At 43.2% G+C, this 22,502-nt stretch overlaps 1 long non-coding RNA gene across 3 annotated transcripts in view; it reads right to left on the reverse strand.

The window, feature by feature from the left end:
* LOC142079085 (uncharacterized) overlaps positions 1 to 22,502 on the reverse strand; it is a 75,394-nt gene that overhangs the window by 35,657 nt on the left and 17,235 nt on the right. The window contains exons 4-8 of one of the 3 annotated variants that reach the window (XR_012672478.1): positions 21,697 to 22,031; positions 21,007 to 21,100; positions 19,071 to 19,217; positions 3,247 to 3,317; positions 1,831 to 1,924 (exon numbers count right to left, since the gene is read on the reverse strand). This is a non-coding gene — a long non-coding RNA (uncharacterized LOC142079085). The remainder of the gene's footprint in view (positions 1 to 1,830; positions 1,925 to 3,246; positions 3,318 to 19,070; positions 19,218 to 21,006; positions 21,101 to 21,696; positions 22,032 to 22,502) is intronic. The other 2 variants (XR_012672477.1, XR_012672479.1) reach the window with 2 other exon arrangements.

Consider the following 22,502-nt stretch of genomic DNA (forward strand, 5'->3'; position numbering starts at 1 on the left):
TGGATGCTGATATACTCACACACTGATAATACGGGTAAGCTGGGAACCCAGTAGGAAAAGGGAATTTTTGAGGTGATCCGAACGAAAACATTAGAAATAAATGTAGCGAGTAAGAACTAAAACAAGTAAGGCTTGTGAAATTTTTCAACTGATATTTCTACAAAAATACAAATCAACCATACTAACTTGAAGTGTGGGGACCATCCCAGTCCCGGCACAGAACTGTTTCACATTAGTGTGTTAATTTTTGTATTCTATCAGCAATGGACCAAACAGAGACAAAAAAATGCTGGTCTCTCACATGACAAGATACTAACAATGAATCAGACAACACTGATCACGGACTAATCAAACATAAAAATGGGCATTTTTAGAAAGAGCTAGAAGAACAGAAGCAAGACTGGAGTCTTGCTTGACCAAAGCAATAACCTGAAGAGGAGTTCTGAGAAAGAAACTGGGGGAAGTAGATGTCTGAGCAAAGTTCAGTGAACAGCCAACAGCTTACATGACCAAAGACAGTTTGTACGGTATGATTCAACATCTTACGCAAACCTTAATGGTCAATACAGTCTTGCATGAAGATACTGGAATTTTTCAGAATTGCAAGAAGCAACAAAAGACATATATTCTGGGCATCTAAAAATCTTTACTGGAAGAACGGGGCCACTTCAAGTCGCTGACAGCAGCTTTGCAAGAGAGCAACCCAGGCCACAATGTGAACCGGGAAATGTAGAAGGGCACACGTACACAGGCTGTTGCAGACTCAAACTTTTCACTGCCCATGCTGCATGTTGGCTGGTCATGGAGCAGTGTGGAATTTACATAGCTCTCAGCATGGGCAGAGAAGGTGAGGCTGTCAGCCCTAATTTATGTAGATGTGCCCTCAGACACCGTGCTTCATTCCACATTTTACTCTCTGAATGCAAAAAAATATGCATTAGAGAAACAGTGAATGCTGTGGTCATCTCTCCTTTAGCTAAATATATGTTCATAAATTATTCAGCACTCTGAGATAGCTGGCTCCTGATTCTTATCTATGTCAAAACCCATTGTAGCGTTCTTGCAAGGGCGAAGGGCCTTATCTGTTGAAGATGACCCATCAAGTGGATAGAAAAGGGTCTGTGTGCAAATAAGAACTAAGTCTACAGGTCTTTACGGTCGGTCTTGGTTCATTTTTACTGTAGCAGCTGTGATATGAGAAAACAAATTTATAATAGGTGATTGTGGCTATTCATAGTACTCAGAAGCCTGGGCAGGCAATAATATACTTCCCCAGGCAGAAGTATATGTATGTATATAACATGGGGCATTGTGAGTCCAACACCTCTAGGATGCACAGAGATGCACCCAGGCAGAACTGTGAGCAACAGCACTGGTGCTATATAATGGGTCTGCACATCCACAGGGGACACACACCGGTTTCCATATGGTCCACAGTCTTGTTGGAACTACTATAGCTCTTTTCGCTGCTACAATCGCTTTTGTTCCAACACGGTCACAAAACCGCTTAGAATCCTTGAAAAAGTCTGAAGTCCTCAAATTCTGGGCAGAAAAAAAGACAACTAAAGAACCTGAAAGTAGGGTTACATTAGCTAAGGGGTACATCCAAGCATTAGTCTAAAATGCTCACAGCCCAGGCTGGGGAGGTGGGGGCTGGGAGGTTTTTATTTTTTTCTCTCTGAACTAAATGACAGAGTAGAAACCCCCAGAGACCTGCAGAAAGCCCGTCTACTTGAATGGTTAAATCAAGATGCCCACCACTTGTAGTGGCCTAGGACAGAAGCAGCACATACTGAGCAAGAAATGAGAAAGTGTTAGAGATTTTTTTACCTCAAGTTGGCAGTATCTGGTGTTGCTGTTTTGAGGAGTCCTTTGTTGTTCCCACGTGGCATAAGGCACTCATCACCAAATATGTTTAAAAGGACTAAAATTCAGAAGATGTCTACAACTAAGGTTTATCACCCTTAATGTTCCTCTTTAAAGTATCCCTACAGTGCAGACAATCACTCTGTAAACACAAAATTCTTGTGCCACATGCATTTCCCCCTGCACTTTTATGTCAGCTTTGTTGCATTTTACAGGGCTACCATTTTAGGTAACCCCCAGCATGGTCATACCAGCATGGCTTACAAAATCCAACCTAGAAAAATATATTTCTTTCTTCTCAGAAGTATTCTTACCCTCTTCTTTACAGACCATTTTGATAGGAGAAGATAATTCCTAATTCGATATCTAACAATTCAACTTATTTATGTACAGAAGAGTAAGGATGAGCCACAAACAGTCATCCAAGCAGAGCAGAGGGCTAAAGAAACATATCTGGAATAAATGCTTCAGGAAAAAGCAGCCTGCCCTGGTAATCACATTAATCTGAACAGCCAAAGGGACATTTTGCCTAAGCCTCAGGGTGTGGAATTTCATTTAGTTTTTACTCACCACGTTCATCACCTGTTTTCAAGGTTATGTGTTTGAAATCAGTTACCAAACTCCATATTTGGGCTCACAAATAACTGGGATGAATGACAGAAGCACTTAACCCTGCCATGTTTTCAAAGGAGCCCACAGGGTTAGGTACAATAAAAGCTGTAATGGTAGAGTCTCAGCTGAAATATTCGAAAGTGAATTGAGGTACTTAATGACCATCTTAATTTTCTGTAAGTGCAGAGCACTCGCCTTAAGTAAAGCAGGTTCTTCTGAGAGCATAAGTTGAGCAATTGATATCACAGATGGTTTTTAACATGTTGGTCCATAGCCTGAAAAATGCAGCTTATATTTTTAAAACATGGACGTATCTAATGAACTTGTTTAAATATTAGGCATCACAGCAAATATGAGGTGGAAGTTACAGAAGAGAACGTGATAGGATACACACATAGAAGCCCACAGTGGGAATGTACTGTGAGCCAACTCGTATGTTTTAGGCCAAAATTTAGTATTGCCTAAAAACAGAGTTTTCATTTAACCCATTATAAAGATCCACAAAGCTACAAACTTCACAGCTAGATCTAAACCTGTGAGCAGAGCTGAACTTCCACCAAATTTAGGGGTGGCAGAATTTAGTTTTCAGTCCAGGTCTCTCACGAACAGATACACGTACAGTAAATATATATGTACTGTTACATATTCACTTTTCACAACTTTAGCTGTACCTTAAAGTCGAAGGATGCTTTAGAAATGCATTAAGCTTGACAGCTGGGAAAAAAAATATGAGGCTGATCTAACATTTCAGAGTACAAAAGATTTTACCTCAACTTCAGAGAGATATCAAACTTCCGCCAGGGGAGATCAAGACCGTCATTGCCAAGAGATGGAAAAAGCTGGTAGACAAAAGCAGAGTGTTTTTTAAATATTGCTAGATTATTAAAACATTAACTATAGTTGATCCACATGCAAGGTTTGAAACTAGAAATACGGGCTATGTTGCAAGAACGGTGTATTTTGTTTAAACCAGGCTCTGCATTACCTCTCTCTGTGGGCGGGTAAGTCAGCTGCACTGTTCCAGTATGAAACCATTTTCCACAAAAAAACATAGAGTTCCTGGAAAACTGAGGTTTTTGTCTTGTCACTTATGAAATCAGAAACTTGCTCTCCCACCCAGTGTGAACTATGCCAGCCACATCACTCCTCGTGCTTCCAGGGAGTTTTACCCTCAAGGTCACAGTGTTTTGTCACTCTACTGTGGGGCAATGTGGCGAGGTTTTGCTGCAGCACAGTGAAAGCACGTCCCCAGAATGCAGAAATGTGCTGTAGCAGCACATCACAAAAGAATTACTTCCCTGGGGCAAGTACCAAAAGGTCTTAACCTCAGGAGCTAGGTCTACTAGGACCAAACACTGGCAAGCAGGTTATTGCTTTATTCCCCCACACAGCAAAGAATGTGATTAGTAGATTTGTCCCATCCCTCAGCTGCTTCTCAAAGGCTGAGCACAAGCTAGTACTGTTCAAAGCTTTCGATGTTCAGACTGGAGATAAGAGGATCGGAAGTACGGCAGGCCAAATTCAGATAGACTGACAGAGCCTGAAAATGCACGCACACAGCCTTTTACCTTAGGTGCACTCATTTCCAAAGCAAAATTATCAATCCCACAGACACCAAACTCAAAACATGCTTTGAAAAAATTCTAAATAGCAACATTACATCATTGCAGCTATTCCTGGGCTGCAAGATGTAAAAAAAGAAGAGAGTCAGAAATATCGCTATCAAACCTATTCATTAAAACACCCTTTTCTTGCTGCACCACACTGTCCCACTCGGGACTAGCAAAAACAGTGAGGTTGACAGGATTAGGACACTCCCTTGGAACACGACCATCCTGTTAGAGCCAACACCACGCGGGGTTCATTCCCTTTACTTCATGCACAGTTTCTTAGCACATGTTTTCGGTACAAGTCTGCTGCTCCTCACATCAGTGTAGAACACGAGTAAACTCATTGAAATGCAGGCATCCCATTTTTAGATCTCTAACCAGTGTGAGACTCCCAAGACGCAGGCTGCTTTATATCACGACCGTGGCCTGCCGATTTGATATGCTACCACACCTGTAAGTAGCCCACAGATGCTCTGAAGCCATGAGCTCACATAAAAGGAGGCAAGTGAGTCGCTCCTCAGCTTGGTAACCGGCTGTTCACCTTCAGACTGTTCCAGTACCAAAGCAAATCACGGGATTACACTAAAGGTACCCTGCTTTACTCCTCAGCAGGGTATCCCAAACAGCACAAGTGACCAAGACTGCTAATGGGGTTTCAGGATTTTGCATCAGACTTGGGGCAGGTGGCATGGCTGGTTACTGCAGCTCCATGGGGGACAGCAACTTGCCCATCTGTGAAAATTCAATTCTTCAATCATGTCATCACACCCTAATGGGGCCAGAAGAAGGAGTGCTGACTGCTGGGAGCCGCCAAAGCCTAAAGAGACTTTGCCCACAGGCGATGGCTCTGGGTGTGATTTGGGAGCAGCATTCGGGGATGGAGTCGGTATTCCCTAAGCTACTGATCCACCCCTCACTGCCAGACTGGATGGGTTTGAATGGGTGAGGAAGCCATACCATCCACCAGAGAACTGGGCCCAACTGGAAAATGAGGTCTTATCTGTTTATAACTGTAAGGCAGACATTTTCGCTAGAAACCACCTTCTGGCGGTAGGCAGACACCTTACTGCAGTCATCTGCATGAGCTGATTTAAAAGAGTACATGGGTCCCTTCCAGCGTCACTATGATTTTAGATCCCAGAGTTTGCTATTTGACAGGTCTTCACGACACGACTTCTCTACACGTCTGTAACAAGTACACTCTAGTTCCACATTTCTGTTTTCTTTCAGTTGCCATCAAACAGCCCTTTCTCCACACCTCCAAAAAATAAAAATAACAAAGCCAACTCCGCTTATTTTAAATGGCAACTTCATGCAAGGTTTCAACCCAAGGTTATTTTTTTCTACCAGTTGTTTCTTTGAGAACAGATGGCATTTGCAATGGTTCAGGATATATCCTATTTTTAAGTGTCATATGTTTTTACTCTTCCGCAGTGGACTTAGCAATCAGAGGAAAATGCCATGAGAGCTGGGCTTTTTACATGATGAACAAACCATGCTGTCTCATGCCACTTGGGAAATTATCTCCCGTTGCAAGCACCCAGCAGCCACCCTGCTCTGTGTCCACCCTTCTGGTGCAACGTTTCCTGCCAGCACTCGATAAGGAACAACCTGCATCCGGCTGTGCCGACTCAGCAGAGAACTCAAACATTGACACAACAAAACTGGCAGTGAGAAAGTTCAAATTAAAGTTATATACCATAGCTTGATCTCTAAATCGTGGCGTCGCAGGGAACAGTCCCGTCTTCCACCACAAAATTCAACATGATGAGAACGTCCTGCATGTTGCTTGATTTTCTGTTTGGTATTTTCTCCCGTACATACCGTATTTTGACAAGGTAGCAGCTCTTCCAGAACAGGAGAGGCAATGAAAAATGGAGCCAGGAACCAACATGCTATTTAGGTTTGTTGTTTCTTATACTGCAAATTCATAGGATAAAGTCAGCCTTACTTTGTAAGTAATTGCAAGCTCAGTCTGCCTCTATTTTGATCCATCTGTACAAGAACCCACTCTTATAACGGAAAGCCAGATAGCAAAATCTGAGCTTGAGCTTTTAAACCCTGCCAAAGAGATCAGGCCAGGTTTTGGATCATGCTAACATGGCTAAATGGCTGCTGGGTCAAAGTTGGCTTCCATCCAGCAAAGCAGAGAGAGTTCATATAGATTTGCAAAAGCCCACATGGATGTATCTGAAGTTAGTATTTGGAAGTAGTCATAAGAACAGGGGAAAAATGTTGTTGTGAATGCTTAAAAAGGGAAGATGCACAGCCACAGTGACTCATTCACCAAGGAAACTCAAAACCTGACATCTATAATCCTCTGCCAAAGGCCTCTGGGTTGCCTCTTCCACCAGTACCATTTTGGTTCATGCTCCTGATTAATTTCCATTTTGTTCTTCTGTCAGGCTGAGAGCTGAAGCAGTAACAGCTCAGAAGCGGCGTTGTCCAAGGCAGCTCTGGCTGACTCCCTCACTGCCACCCCCTCAGGGCTCAGCAAGCCCTGCAAGGAACCGCGCTGCAATGGCTCGCGTCAGCGGCTTGAGGAAGTGATAGTCAATTACATTGGGATGGATCCCCCCGAAAAGACTTTGAAATTCAGGAGAAATGAAAATGGAATCAATCTGGGATCCGACTTAAGGTTTGAATCCAAGCAGGAGGAATCTGAAAATGACGAAGGGGAACTTTTCACACATGTGCTTCACACCAAGTCAGCGAGGGTGGGGGGGGAAGTCTCTGACTTTTTTCCACTAGTTCCAATGGTGAAGGTATTCATCTGGGACACTGAAGACCAGGGTTCTCCTTTCTAATGACATAGGAGCAGGATTTCATCTTCTTATGAGAATTTATCACCTGCTAGGCTACTCTGAAGTTCTGGCTTTTGAATCTCACCTGGTTCCTCTTCACCTAACATACTTAAACCGGGTGTCTCTGTTCCCCACTAAGAGCCCTGGATGGTACGATATAAAGTTATTCTCACTCTCTTTGGCCCTATGAATATGTATTGTTTGCCAAAACCCCAAACTGATCTTCAGGTCTGTTTTCATCCCATCTCTCAGAACAACGCGATACCTACAACATTTGGAAAAACAGAATGGAAACATTTCTGAAAAATGTACTGTTTGCTTATTTCTGCATAGTTTCTTTAAATCAACACTTCATATAACAGAGAAGTCTCAGAAGGAAATGAAATAAGACGTATTCCTAGAAAACTGAAGCTGCTTCACCATAAATATCATAGGCAAAAGTAATAAAACCTCTTGGGTACCCTTCCAACCAACTTACACAGTCCATTCCCTTAATGCCAAAGTTTAATGTTCCTGCCATTAGGCTGAGTCTCCAGGGTATGTCACAGTAAGCTTGAGTGAGCACATATGAGAATTGCTAGTAGGATAAATGGCCTTCTGGTCTCACATATGCTTATTTTCTTGCTATTTTTCTACAGCACTTAAAACAGCCAGTCTTGCCAGATACTGATCTCCATACTAGTGCTGTTTTGTAGCACATTGCTTTGAACTTGTGAGGCTACTTGTCAAGGAATGTGCTCAAGTTCAGGAATAAAGTCAGTCTTAAGGAATCACACAATTGCAGAGAGCAACAAACTGAACCAAAGACCCATTTTCAGGCAGACTGCAGCGGCTAGTTCCCTCCCTTTCAGAAAGACCGGGCACATAGTCCACACTCCTCAGTTCGAATAAATAAAGTGTTGCAAATTCTAGCCCCCAAAAGTCAGCAGATGCCTGTGCAAACCCCAATTCATTCCCATGGATTGTATACTCCAGGACCCAATGTTTGGATATATAGTATTTTCCCACAGTTTCCAGCCTCATTCAGTGTATACGATGAATTCTGCTTTGGACCCTAAGGGGGCATATTAAAGCGGACTCTGGTCTTATAGGACTCTCAATCACAGAAGTTGGGAGGTGTGTGGTGCTTCCCTTTGATGATAAACCTGGAGATAAGGTGGCTTTACAAATCAAAGGTATCAGGGATTGCCTTCCTGCATACCACACAGGAGCTGGAGGCTTCATAGTGTAGAGCAGGAGCCCCTCTTCTTGCCCTAAATCCCCTCTGCAAGGTCGTTAGGAGAGTGTGGCAGGGAAGGAGGGAAAAACTGCCTGTATGCCAAGTCCTGTAGATGGGAACCTCTGGGGCTGACTGTAAAAGGGTGAAAGGAGTCCACAGGGAAGGTATGGAAATGCTTTACATTTTGCAGAGGAACTTCTCTTGCTCAGGCCCAGAGGTCCTCACCCTCAAACTGAGCAGTGGAGAGAGGGGCTGGCAGTAAAAAGGGCCCACACGGTCAACATCGGAGAAAGGGGCACAGCCAAAACACCTAATGCGGGGATGAGCTGTAATTCCAACAGCAGGTTTTACAGAGAGATTGAGCTGTCTCCCAGATTGCCTTGAAAGGGTGGGTTTGTTGTACTGGCAATTCTGTGCCACCCTGGAAAACAAGATTTTCACCCTTCTCTGGGCACAGTCTTCCTACATCACGGAGTTCCCCCAGACCCTTCCTAACCCAGAATCCTAAATGTACCCATGTCTCATTTTCCAGGTGTCCAGTTTGGGACATTTGGCACATGCATAACTCATAAGAATTCCCACCTCCCACTGAAGGTCAACAGGAGCTGTGCTTTAAATGCAAATACCAGAAGGGAACAAAATGCTATGTAGTCTGGTACCCCATATCCCAGATACAGAATCCAAAATGAGTGAGCACATGAGGCAGCAACAGCTTTAGCATCTGCATCTCAGAGGCTCACATACAAGATGGGGCTAACACCACTTCACCTCATGGAGCGCTAGCTGCAGGCAGAAATCCCACCGTGTTCAGCTTAAAAACTATGATCAGAGTATTTGCAGTCCCTGAGGAAAGTCTGTATTCAGTGCGGGGTTCAGAGGATGTGTATGAAGTAATGCAAAGGAGAATAAAAGGAAATGAAAAAGCGCCATTCATCTTGACTGAGGTGAGAAGTCCAAAGTGAGAAAATACAGTGTGACCACCTTACTTGAAGAGTGTCTTAATGCAAACACACACACAGCAGAGGAAAAAGATGGGGGACAAATCGGGGGTTTGGACAGCTGAATTTAAATCAGGCACATCTGAACATTTAGCTTTCAGTGCACAAACATACAAACACACACATACCTATGCTGAAAATTGATCCAGACACCTCCTACTGCCACAGATAAACATATATATGCTACCAACTTTGCAGCCCAGGTTACTCTAACCTTAGCGTCTCTCCCCTGTGCACATAACTCATACATCGTATACTTAAATAGCCTTAGGCTGTGAATTAAAAATACTGTTTTATTTACAGTTCTGTAGCAAATGATTCACTGTAGATATACATCAACCTTTTCATTAAATATGTATCATTCAGTGGTTTGCTCCTGCTGTCATAAAGCAATGCAGTGGCAGTACCAGTGCTTAGATAACAGTGCCTTAAAATTACCGAGAGTACCTTTCTCTGCAATAAGGCAATAAATTGCAACTTATCTGCCAGGAATACATATTTTGAAAATCACTTGATTTTTGTTTTAAGCAGCACTTTGACCTAAAATTCACCATCAGGTACTGAAGCCTCTTTGATGCTACAGTCATCTAGTTTGCTCCTAGGATCAGTCAAGTTTCAATCTGCAGCACTCCAAAGGGTTTGCAGGCACTATATACGTCTATCAGAGGTATACAGACTTTTTCAGAGGAGGCATCTGCTTTCTTGAGGAGCCACCTTGAGCCAGATGCTCCCTACCATGAAACATGTGTTCCCTACCAGTTGCACATTTAGAAGTATGAACCCACCTCGCATACCATAATCGCAAATTTTGAGATCAAGTATGCTCCTTTGTATGAAGAAGAAAAAAAAAAAAAAAGTACGTAGCTAAAAACATATACTGCCTCACTCACTACTGAAGTACCAGTGAGTGCATACACGCTTCATACAGACTCAATGGAAGATACTGCTTTTGTGCTGGACTTGGAACTAACCACATAACTGGAGAGCCTGGAAACATTTGTGCCAAGTTTCAGTTATTCTACAGAGATTTTTTTTTCCAAAGCTTCTCTTTTTTTTTTTCCTGTAGGGCTTGCTCAGTCATACACAAAAGTAGGGAGTTGAACTTCGTGGACCAAACCTGAACAAGATCTTACTTCAAGTGCTTAAATACAAGGAACTTGAAGCAGTTATACCTGAAATCTCACCACAGTCAACAACAGAACTCCAATGACCTGGATTTTTCTCTTCATAGCTGAAGTGTCACATGAGGGTTATTACACTGAAGACAGTCAGTGAACAGTTTACGCTAATGTGTTTTCCTTAGCAGTTGGGATAGGTTACAAGACGGCATGCGTTCAGCAGCCACAGCTCAGCTGACCGATGAGAGCTCACTTGGTCAGCCACAATAAAGTAGTAATTTGCAACTGTACAGAAATGTCTCTAAAAACAGATGCATAAGATGCTTAAAGACAACGCTGTCTTTAATGCAGTCTCTTAGAACTGCGTAGGAGAAACCTTTACCTTTTACAGCTATTAGAAAAAATTCACTTATAACCCTGTATTTGCCAGTCTCTGGTACTCTGCCACCACTTTCTGCCAGTGAAACCACTATGGCAGTATCAGATGACTGTTGTGATATTAATTAGCGGAAGCCGGGTTAAAAATGGTCAACGTATTCTCCCATACAAATACTTCCATAATTATGGGGAAAAAAAGGGAGGAAGTGCTTAGAGAGATCACCACCTGAGCAAGCCTCGCCTGGGATGTTTGTTCCAAGCCAGTCACACTGCCCCGCGCTGCTGCTTTCAGAAGTAACAACACCCATCCTACAGCTAACTGCAAAATGATTTCTGTCTTTCAGACTCTCAAAGAAATACTTTCCATTCTGCTCCTGAAACCAATCAATACTGCAGTATCCACAACTGTTTCTAATACAACTGCCTGAAGAGTATGTGCAGGCACTGGGTGAGGATTACCAGAAAATGACACCTTTCCAGCTGGAACATAACATTTTCTGCCCAGTTCTGCTTAGCTCTCTGCTTCAGCCTCTGAGTACACTGCTGGGACTGTACTTCTGTTTCACTAAGAGTCCTTGCTAAAGAGAGAAGTCATGAAATGAGATGGTGAAAGTTGGACACATCCTCTAGAAAGCCACTCGGAATTGATCCTTACGCTATGCACAGGGTTCTGTCTCCAAAAGTCACGAGGAGGTTTCCCTTAACCCTAGTTTGCTGCACAGTCCCAATGTTGTGGAAGATCATGGGAGACACAACCATTTTGCAAAGAGGAGTCAAATAGTTGACTCAGTTAATTATCAAGGTTTATCAGTGTGGACAGAGAAGGTGAAAGCAATAAGGATCCTGTCAGCCACAAGTGACACTGACTCCAGAACCTCAGACTCATGTCTGTGGGGGCCTGAACTTTTAATAAAGTTTTCTTCACATGACATAAATTCTATGTACTGTAATAAAGTTGACTTTACTTTTACACTAACATTCATTACAAAAAGTTTCAACAACATCCGTACTTCCATGTGCTGGAAAATATAACCACCCTGCATGCACTGCAGAGCTGTCAGAGCTTCAAACTGCATCGCCATGTCCCATCCATGGGAACACCAGGAACTCATACAAAATCCAGCCCAGAGGACAGAGGAGAATGAGGAAGGTTAAGGCCTCCAGCCGGGCTGCACCACAGGCTGGTAGCAGGGACATAGCAGAGACTCTACCCATGCTCACACAGGCTACAAATCGTGCAGGATTTGAAGAAGCCACCACGGTTGGTAAGGATTATGTCTGTGTTCACCAGGAAAAAGCATCCCCTTAAATCATGACCCCATACATCTCACCTCAGGCAGCTCCTACTGTCAGAAGGTAATCGCCAGGCAGGAGCAGTGACCGCCAAAAGCAGCTGGCCCCAATCTCACACATCCTGATCCCTGCCCTGGCAGCGGCAGCAGACCTGATTTCCCTGGGCGCTGGCAGAGGCAGAGCAAGTGATGAAGACGTGACCATTTTGCTGTGCCCTTGGCAAGCTGCTGCCATCCAAGGCACCAGCCTATATCACCTATGCTCCCAGCTGTTTTGCAGTCAGTTCTCTGTTATGTCTTCAAATGACTCTATTAGCACCTCGAAATAAGTCGTTTGGGCCCCACCTAGAATTCGGAGAGATTTTAACAGTTGCCTTGACTCATGGATCTGCAGACTAATTGCAAGTACCACCCAGGAACATTAAAGCCCACACACAATTGTGACAATTTTTACATTATTGCTTAGAACAGTGCCCACTTGAGTCATGCTTTAATTCAGTCATTAGTATTTTCATGGAAAAAGGCGTATTTCCCCCTAACCCCATTTCACAGAGTGGGAAGCACACAGGAAGGATTTATCCCACATAAAAATAAATTACTATTTGCATGTCAGAAAATGGCTGTGGAAAACAGAAAAACATCAATTATTCAGAACAGCAAATAAACAAAAGGGAATTTTTCCAATTTTTAAAAAGAAATAGGTTATCTGCAAGCAACGGCTCCATTTTTCCCCCCTCACAAAGCAATTGCTATATCATCCTCTGTATAGAGTATATGTATCAAGTCTGACACACTGGTTTGATTACTGTGAGAACGAGCAAAACAATGAGCTTTTACAGCCAAAGAGTCTTGAATTTGAACAGATGCCAATTCAACCTGTAGAGAGATATTCCATTGTGCCTTTGAAAACTTGCCCAAAAAATTAAAAAAAAAAAAAAAATGAGGAGAAAAATAGTCTTTCACACTTTTTTTTTGAGAGGAGAAGAAAGGTTTTCCCTTTTAATCAGTGACCTGAAGATGTCAGCTCGGCTCTTACATATTAACGTGCCATTAGCACACGAGTTCAGGGCAATTATCTTGGTGAATGTGACTAAATACAATCTAAGACACCACAGTGAGAAAGCAGCCCATAAATCTCACTGTTAAATTATTTACATTGCTGTTGCAGCCAGACATCCCGTTGGGCGGGATGAGATTGCTGCCACGCTGCCTGCGCGCTCAGGTTGTGAACGCGGGTCAATGTCTCTGCCCCTCTGTCTTTTCCACCTCTTTTTCCCAAACGAGCTAGGATGACTAGCTCATCCTGCACCACAGACACCTACTGATGTGCCAGTGTAGTTATTCCCCTTTCTGCACTGAATGGGGTCCAGCCTTGACTCGGCCACCATTGGGAGGAAAAACAGCCTCCCTGCTCCCAAGACAGAATGAGCTCACTGTGGATTTAGCTAATTTTTTCTTACTCTGGCAGGTTTTAATGAGGCTGGGAAAAAATAGTGAGCACAGATAATGAAAATGGTGTTTCGTGTGGAGAGTTAGTTGAGTATTAGTTTGACGGAGGGATAAAATAGCTGTGGATGGTAGGGCTTTCTGCTTCATCATCTATTTTTCTTAAGATGGCAAACAGCTAGCAAAGTGCTCATTAATGGATAGTGACAAGTAGTTTCCTGTGGTCTTAAAACAAACCATCAATTACAGAGAGTGTTTTCAGTTCTAGAGGCTAAAAAACACTCAATACCATTCATGTGTTGCATGTTTTTCAGGTGATGAGAAATCCAAGAAGTGAAAAACAAATAAAAAAAGAAAAAGAGAGAAACTATTGTGCTTTCTCCAGACCAGCATGCTTCAAAATAGCCTTCACCTGAGGCCTAGATATTCCGTGTCCCTGCAAAACAAATGGCTCTTTGAAAAGCTATAGCCTGATCTTCTTTTGACCTGATCATCTTTGTTTAGCACGTCAATAAACGCTCAGGTCCCATAAACCAAAGCATGGAGCGGCAAGAAGGCCAGGCTATAGCTTTAATGGATACCGCTAAGAAGGTTTGTTCTCGTCACTTTTTCTTTCCATTTTAACCCTTATGCACTGACAGGTCAAGAAAAAGGAGACTTCAAACTGATTACAAAAAAATCACTTATGAAAGGCAGGAATTTTTCCGCCTCTAGAGTGACACAGAACACCCTATCCTCCTAAACCAGCCCATTTTTCTTTCACTTGAAATGAGCGTAGTGAGAAAACAGAAACTGCGTCAGCAAATGTTACAAGACTGGTTCCTCACTATAATATGCAGAAAGGGGAACCAGTTGCACCACTGCAAACATGCAAAATAACAGCAGCCTAAAGCTGTATCACAAAACAGAGCATTGGACATTATGGGGCTATTTTGTACCATCTAAAGTAAACCAAGAAATCTTCCTAGATGTCCTTGCAGGAAATTTACAGGGTCTCAGGAAAAACATAGTTACTGTATTTAAGGTGGTGACAGAAATGTGCTTCTGAGCTATAGGCACAGAGTGAACTATCTGGGCATTCAAGTACATCTACATCTTTTACGCAACAGATGTGAGGTTTGGAAAACCTGGCTCTAAAAAGCACAAGGTCATACCCAAGCAAGCTCTGGTATTGCAAGCTCTGGTGTTACAAGCTCTATGGAGCACTTCCAACACAAGAACTGGTTCCAAGTTCCCTTTCATAAGTAGGTTGCAGCATGTTATAGAGCCAGTCTGAGAGACCTCTACATTAGGCATTAGCTAGTGTCATACAGTTCAGAAACAAATTTGACAGCACAACTGGTTTTTGTGCATTTATCCTGTAGCCCAGCATTAGAGCTGCCCATCAGCCACGACCCAGAGCCCTAGAGCTCAATATGGGACTCAGACTTTTTTCAAAGTTTCATGGTGTTTGGATGCAGAGGTCCAATTTAGGACCAACCTCTAGTCACCCATCCCCTCCTTCACCAACAGACACACACACACACCATCTTTACAATGGGCAAGCAGTACAACCGTAATCTAAACTAATATGAAGAGGGTTCAACAAAAAAAGCAAGAAAGTTTTTTCTGGACAAGTGTAATGCAGGTATCTTCTTTTTAAGCATGCTACATCCAACTCCAGCAGGACAACAGATACCAGCTTCTTGCACCCACCCAGAGTGCTCAAGACAAAGTCCTGCCCATATCTCAGCCAAGTGCCACACAGCAATTACTGACCATTAATGCCGGCACAAAAGTGTAAGCGCACACCCAGCCATGGCTGCTGTTGGCAAGTTGTGTAGGAGGCAGCTCATCATTCGTGAAAGCTTTCCCTGCTCCCATAAAGCTACGGCAGGGACAGATTTTGTCTTTGCATGTGTATACTTGTTGAACTTACAGAAAATGTGGAAACTTTTGAAATACAGCAAAAAGTGGCTTTGTGCAAGTGGAAAGCTCTCTCCAGAAACCCGACTTCTCATGACAACAGAGGTGCTTATTTGCTTGCACTGTTGTGCTCCCATTGCATGCTCAGATGATCCCCCCTCATTCCAGCTGTGTGCTCATGCCATGACTGATAAAGTAAGGCCTGTCAAGTCATTTCAGATTCAGACCATCCTTATTATCCACCCCAATGGACATTGTGTCAGTTAGATAGACCAGTGGTTTCACAGGAACTGCACGGGTTATCTTGCTATAGTATAACCACAGTGCCAACCACAAAGAAAATATTTCCACCCATATAAATATTTCATACAAGCATTATCTTCATGTAGAAGAAAGGATAGCAGGGACCCCTTTGAGACTATCCTGAAACATGCTAACTACAACAGTACCAACTCACTTCAGTAGAGATCGTCCATACCTGCTATCTCTCAGAGCCAAGACTTATTGATATAAGTTTTATAACCTTATTCAGGTGAGTTTACTAAAGTCAGGAAAGAGATATAAGGACTCCTATTAGCATGACCTATCCACATCTTGGGTCAGATCCCAGGAAAAAAAACTGCACTCCCTTTTCAGCCATAAATTATGTGCTTAATTATCCAAATGTCAAACTGCGCTTGCAAATAACTAGGGAGGTCAGATCAGAGTGAGTTAGACCTTTAAAAACCAGTTTCAGGAGCCAGTCCTTTCCACAGCAGACATGTAAGTACGTTATAGTCAGAACTCGCTGTCACTTTTTGCAAGTTGCTTCTACAAGGGCCACAAACAAGGAAAGAACTCTTCTTCCCACTTGGAGCAGTTAAGGAGCCTGTCATGCCAGGGTCTGTGCTATGCACTTGCAGGAAGACAGGATTTCAATTCCAGGACTTCCCTATGTGAACATCTAACTATACGGAGGCAGGAGGTAACCAACTCTCTCTCATTGTGGAGAATTGTTCAGATTCCTCATGACCAACTACTATTTACACTCAGGATAATCTCAACTGGGAGTAAACCCAACAGAGTGTGGGACAAAGGACGGATTAAGGCCCAGGGTGTTTTCTTTGAACTATCAGCCACAGTAGGAAATTGCTAAGTCAATATTGGATTGCAAAGGGCTTCAGGTAGGGACCATGGGCCAAATTATCATGGCTGTAAGCAGAGACACACTGAATGAAATTCTTAATGGGAATAAGTATTAGAGTGCAAGGGAGATGTACCCTGAATTTGGCTCTTTGGTTTTTCATAGTATGTGGCTACAAACAGGCTGGGTCCAGCTCCTCAGACTGAAAAGAATCCTATTGACTTCAGTGTGATTTAGATGGAGCCCAAGGCGTTCATAAAAAGACATTAACTGACAACAGGCAAACACACATGTTTCCTGACTTCCTCTCCTGTTGGCACGATGGGCCTGGAAACAACTCGGAGGGAAACCACTGGCCAGATTCATTGGTTGTGGCAGCAGGCAGGCAGCCAGCCTTGGTCACCACCCTGGTGTAAGCCTGGGGAATCGGGACTGCTCCATGCTTGCTGCCCAGGCACCCAGCACAGCCGAACCAAGGAGCGACTGGGCAACCACTGGGGCAGAGATCAGATGCACTGTACAGCAGGGCTGCCAAAAAGCCCCAGATCTTCCACATGCAGGTTTCACATTTGTTTTGCCAGATATGCCAGACCTAAGCAAACACCATGAAGCCCATCACATAGTAACAGGAAGGCTACAATATGAAGTTTCCCAACACTGACACCACCAGAAGATACCAGCTTCCTTGCCTGGATAAAATCAAGCCAGCCAGACCCACAGCAGACTGCTTCTCATCTCCAGAAAACACAGGTGCCGTTGCCTGTCTGTCCGATGTTGTTCCTACTCTCTTTTCTCCTCACAGGGAGGCAGCGCCCCTGGTTCTTCCATCAGCATGAGTTTCTTCTGCTCTCCCCTAAAGCAGGTCACCGCATGATGTTCTCCACATCTTTAATAGTCCACTAATTTTCTGTATAACTCTCTTATTCTCCCCAGGTTGTTCCTTGTTCCCACTGAACTCAAACGCCACCCTTTTTGACGGCAAGGGTAGCAGCAGGGCCCATCTGCCCCAGCCCGAGCACTGGTTGTGCCAGCCCCTCTGCTGGCACTTCCTAAAGAAGTAACCGTTGAGCTCTGCATGCCATCACACAGAGGTGCATAGGTTGCCTCTGCAGAGCAGAATTGGTTTTGGCACCTAAACAGGATCTGTGTCCAGGCCATCTCTCCTCCAGCATCAGCCCTCCTCCCCACCACCCAGAAAGAGCAAATCAGGTCTCAGTGAATGCAAATGAAACATCCCATTTCCTAGGTGCTTTAAGGGGCCATATGACTGACTGAAGGGATTTCATCGTGACTGAAAGAAAGAATAACATCCCTTCCCCAAGGAAAAGGCACTACCTTTTACCATTTCATGTGTAAATAGTTGCATCCTCTGCTTCCACCAAACCTCAAAGCTCATTACATCTCTAAATGCTAACCCATGAGAAAAGCCCGGAACACTGAAACATGGCATGGAGACATTACAGCTTTAATCCTTCATAAGATTAGCTCGTTTAAATTTGATGAGATAGAAGGGAAAATAAAGGATACACATGAAAAGACACCTGATTATATCACCTCAGCAGTTCCATGAGTGTGTTTTCTTGTACTTTATTCTTCCCTTTCTTTTTTTAACATTTCTAGGGATCTCAAGCGAGTCAAAGTGTCCTTTACTCTCTCACGCACAAGAGGAGATATAAAACATGTCACAGAAGTTACATCTTTGAAGAGCCAGACACAAAAAACAGATTCTGCTGCAGCATTAAACATAAATTACACAGCGCAAACCCTGAGCTTTCCCCTAGAGCTGGCACCTTGCTTTTTTTGTCTCCAAACACGCAAGCAATGCTTGGATGTGTTTTGTGCACCCCTGTTATCCATTCTTCAGGAAAAAAGATTAACTCAGGGGAGAAAGTGTTCATTTAACAAATGAATAACAGAGAGAAGGAACCTGGTGAGAAATGCTAGCATCAGATATGCGAAAATGAGAAGCCAAAAGGGAAGTATTGTGCAAAGTGCTTTGGGTGTCCAGGAGCAGTGAAGGAAAGTTGTGCAAGACCAAAAACAGGAAGAAACATGTAGTCTCTATGCGTGCATGTATTGGAAGAGGAAACATGATCGCAAAAGACACACATGCAAACTTTTGTCAAGAAGACAGAGACTTGAACTCCTTTATTTTATTTTTTTTTTTTTAAAGACTTTTCATTTCCCCTTCCCATCATGAGTTTCTGTATGTGTTTGACTGGATCACTCAGACCAAAACCACAGACCTAAACCACAGACTTGAGTGCTTACACCTCACATCTATGTACGTGATCCTTTCCTCACGGATGCTGGACATACAACTTTCCCTAATGATAGGCAGAGATGCAGGTGTTCACTGTCTGCAAAACCATTGCTTTTCCAATTAAACTGAATGTAGGTGCTCACCTCTGAAAATTTAACCTGGGAGCTTTCATTCCACCCCTCCAATAAAATGGATACAGTGAAGAGGTTCTTCAGGGCAGAGTGCAACAGTGAGGAAAAAAAAATAGTTGGATTTATCACATCCTTCTTCACTTTTTAATTAGGGGGGAAAATGGAGGAAAGACACTGGAAGCAAAATCAATTTGCTGCTCTTGATTTGGCTTTTTGTTTAGTGACAATTTGACTCCTAAGACCAAATTATCTCTGGGGAAATAATTTAACTTCAAGGCAATTTCTCCGACAGATAAGTTGCTTACCTTTCTTTCTCGGGTCTGTGTGCTTCCCCCCTTTGTTCTCTGAACTTGAAAATATCTTTAATTTCAGGGCATTTCCCCATCAGCCCTTCAAACGAGATCTTCAAAGTGAGGAGCGTTTTCTCTATACAACTAAGCTTCTCTCCATACCTATAACAAGTTTTAAAGCAAATTAGAAATTACTTTAGCTGCAAAACACCAGGGAAAAGAGATTTTGGAATATGCAGCATTCTGATTAGAAGAAAGAGCAAGTGAGACACACTGACTGATTTGAAGGCTATGTGGTAGGAAAAAAAATGACCTTTTGTCAGACCCATAATTCATTACTACAGTTCCCCACCTCCCATCTGGAAGTCAGTCATATCACTGGACATATTGTGCATCAGCACAACTATTTAAGCATTCTTAATGCAAATCGTGATAGAAAAATTGTCATTTATTTCTGCTATTTTTTTCTTTACTTTTCCAGGGCTTTGACTTTATTTGGAACTTACATCAAAATAAATTTTGAGGATCCTGACTGTGGGTTTAGTTGAATCTAAGCTGTTTGGAATTTATGTTCTACTTCTCGTTTTCAACCCTGGTATTTCTTTGTAAGATATCCCACTGGGAAGTAACCAGAAAACCATTTCCTTTTTTTTTTTTTGAGGATCTTAAAAGTCACATAAGAAAGATGAAATGACCATCAATAGTTCCCAGGGGGAAGACTGGAAATAGAGGAGATTCATGAGCAGTTCTTAATGCATCAGCTTCTCCCACACATTCAAAACCCACATGAAAATCGGAACCCACACAATAAAAGCCCTTATGAGCTCGTGCACCACTTAAAAATTTAAACAATCTTCTAATGGAAAAAGATAACCTATTAAAGGCAGCAGTGCCCATCTACCAACATAATGTTCATGCTGCTCAGACTGCTGGGCTCTCTATTTTGCTATTAAAGCCCTTCCTGCTTTTTTCTTTTGTGTAGCACCACCCGAGACGGAATGAAGGTGTCGTTTCCCAGGAGGGATCTCTGCTTCCTTGCTTGCCTGTACTGAGGGAACTGGGAGACACCTGGATGTAACTGCTAGGCAATGGAGATGAAATGCTGACAGCACGGCAAGATTAATGGGAGCTGATCCACTGGCATTGTCTTTCATATCTCTGTAGTCCTTTGCAATTTGTATTTGCTAATCCAATTTTCTGCTTCCAACGTGGGCAGCTCTCTTCTTCCTTTTTTCCTCAGACTAGCATCACCTCAAGGCTAACCATGGACCAATCACTATCAAAAAACCTCTGGAAGGATGAAATCCACATCTTTTTTTACCCTCAGAAATCTCCTGAAGGAATACTCCCATCCACACCAAGTGGATACACTGCTACTAGAGAGCAGTTGCTGTAAGAGCAGCCCTCATCCTGGTGAAATGTGGCTTGAGAGACAGCAGGAATGCTCGTCTCACCTGAATGTTCAAGGACAGTATTTCTATGTGAACACATTCACCTTTCATTCCTGAGGCAGGCTGAGAGTTCACGTACGGTGAGTTACTATGGCTCAAGTGATGAGTGACTCCGTCTCCGTGGAGAAGCAGCGCAGGATGCCTCAGCCCATCCAACATTTTACTGCCACTGTTGAAAGGGGGAAGTCCTACACCCCCTACATCACTCTTAGACATGCTCTCTTGCTTGCCTTCCACCAGCTCTGGTGCTTGCTGGGAGCCTCTGGGAATTGATACAACCCAGTAATCCAGCAGCAAATTATCTCAGAAAAAGCAATTGAGTTTTCTGCCAGGACAGGGGCGAAATTGGTTCAGTAAAAAGTTTTACAAGCTGCAGAGTCAGCACAAGACTGCGCAGCTGAGAGCAAGAGCAAGGGTAGGGAGAACAAAGAGGAAGAGGATCTCTCCCCCTCAGCAGATGTAAGTTGTTTGTAAGACTCAGCCATAACATCCAACTTCACTTTTGGGATCATGCGGATGTTGTCTCCCATCACTACCAAAGACATCCAAGCAGAGTGGTGAGGAAGGAAGGGTAAAAATTCTTTGGAGTACACTCTGACAGAAAAAAGAATAATGTATGTGAATAGAGTTGTCCAAACACACATTTTTGTGGAAGAAAATTGCAGGATGAGTATTTTAGCAGAGAGGATATTTTAATCTTTTTTTTTTTTTTTTTTTTTTTTAAATCTGTTTAACATTAATCACAAACAAACATTTGGCACAAAGTATAGCCTTGTTAATGATTCAGTGCCTTGGATTCTTCCAGCGTGAGGAAGCACTGAAATCCAGCATTTACAGGCTGGATAACAAGCTGTTAAACAATAACTGGGAAAACTCCTAACCTTTCTAGGGAGGAATAGAAAAGGGAAAGGGAAGAGAAAGGAATAGATAATTATACACCACAAAAATAGATCACAAATTTCATTTTTTTTAGTTCTTTGCAGGTTCCTTTTCAAGTAAAAGACATGATTTTTAAAAAGCCTGTAACAGCACTGCTTTGCACTTTTAATAAAGACTTCTTAAAGACATGAACTTCCACATGGCCCACAGCCTTTTCCTATGGGGGAGACATGAAAAGGCTGTTCTAGAAGCGACCGCTGATCTCAGAGCCAAACATCTCCCCCTGTAACCAGGCATAGCTGGGTGCTTACCCCAGAGCAGCGCCCACAGGGCTCCTCTTCTCAGTGAGACTGGCATCGATGACCAACAGCTGCTACCACCACACCAATGAAGTCCTCAAAAGTCATTCCCAATCCTGGAAGCAGGCCTGTGAGGGTAGAAATTGCATCGTCCAACAGTATACACCTGCCCATACTCGGGAAAAAATCAGCACGGTAACAGCTCAGAAACAGAGACAGGCAGCCAAAAGTTTCTCTCTGCATACCTGCTTCGTGAGTTTATATCATGACATGATCTCCTCCTCTCATGGACCAAAGATGAGCTCTGCAACTGCACGAAGTGCCCACGGTGGCCTGCAGATCTCACGCTAAAAGCGGCCCGGGAAAGCGGGCTATGTTTTATCCACCACACGACCCAGTTCCCAGCAGCTCCGTCAAGCACTTCTGTCACCAGTGACAGGGCTGAATTAATGTTCAGCGAAGTAGGTGATGAGTTATGTGAAACTAGCTTCCAGAGGAAATTAATTTCCACAGAGAGGCTCTGGCTACTTGAACTTTGTTTTAAAAAGCTGTGTTTTATTGCAGCCTAAGTTAATGAGGAAAGGTAGCTGACAGGCTGCTGCACCATCTGTGTTATCTCTCAGCCACCTTTCTTCCAGCAGCAGAAGCAGCAGCAAAATAGGAACACCCGCTGAAATGAGCTTCCATTTGCACTCATTTTACTGTTTCTCTTCCTACTGCCACATCTACTGCTCTACTATTGCCATGAAAAGTAATCAAACCTACTTTTAATACAATGCTGTACATATGACATCTCTGCCAAGACCATTCTCGAGCAG

This window comes from Calonectris borealis, chromosome 2, assembly GCF_964195595.1.
Source record: "Calonectris borealis chromosome 2, bCalBor7.hap1.2, whole genome shotgun sequence".
In the NCBI taxonomy this organism is placed as follows: Eukaryota; Metazoa; Chordata; class Aves; order Procellariiformes; family Procellariidae; genus Calonectris; species Calonectris borealis.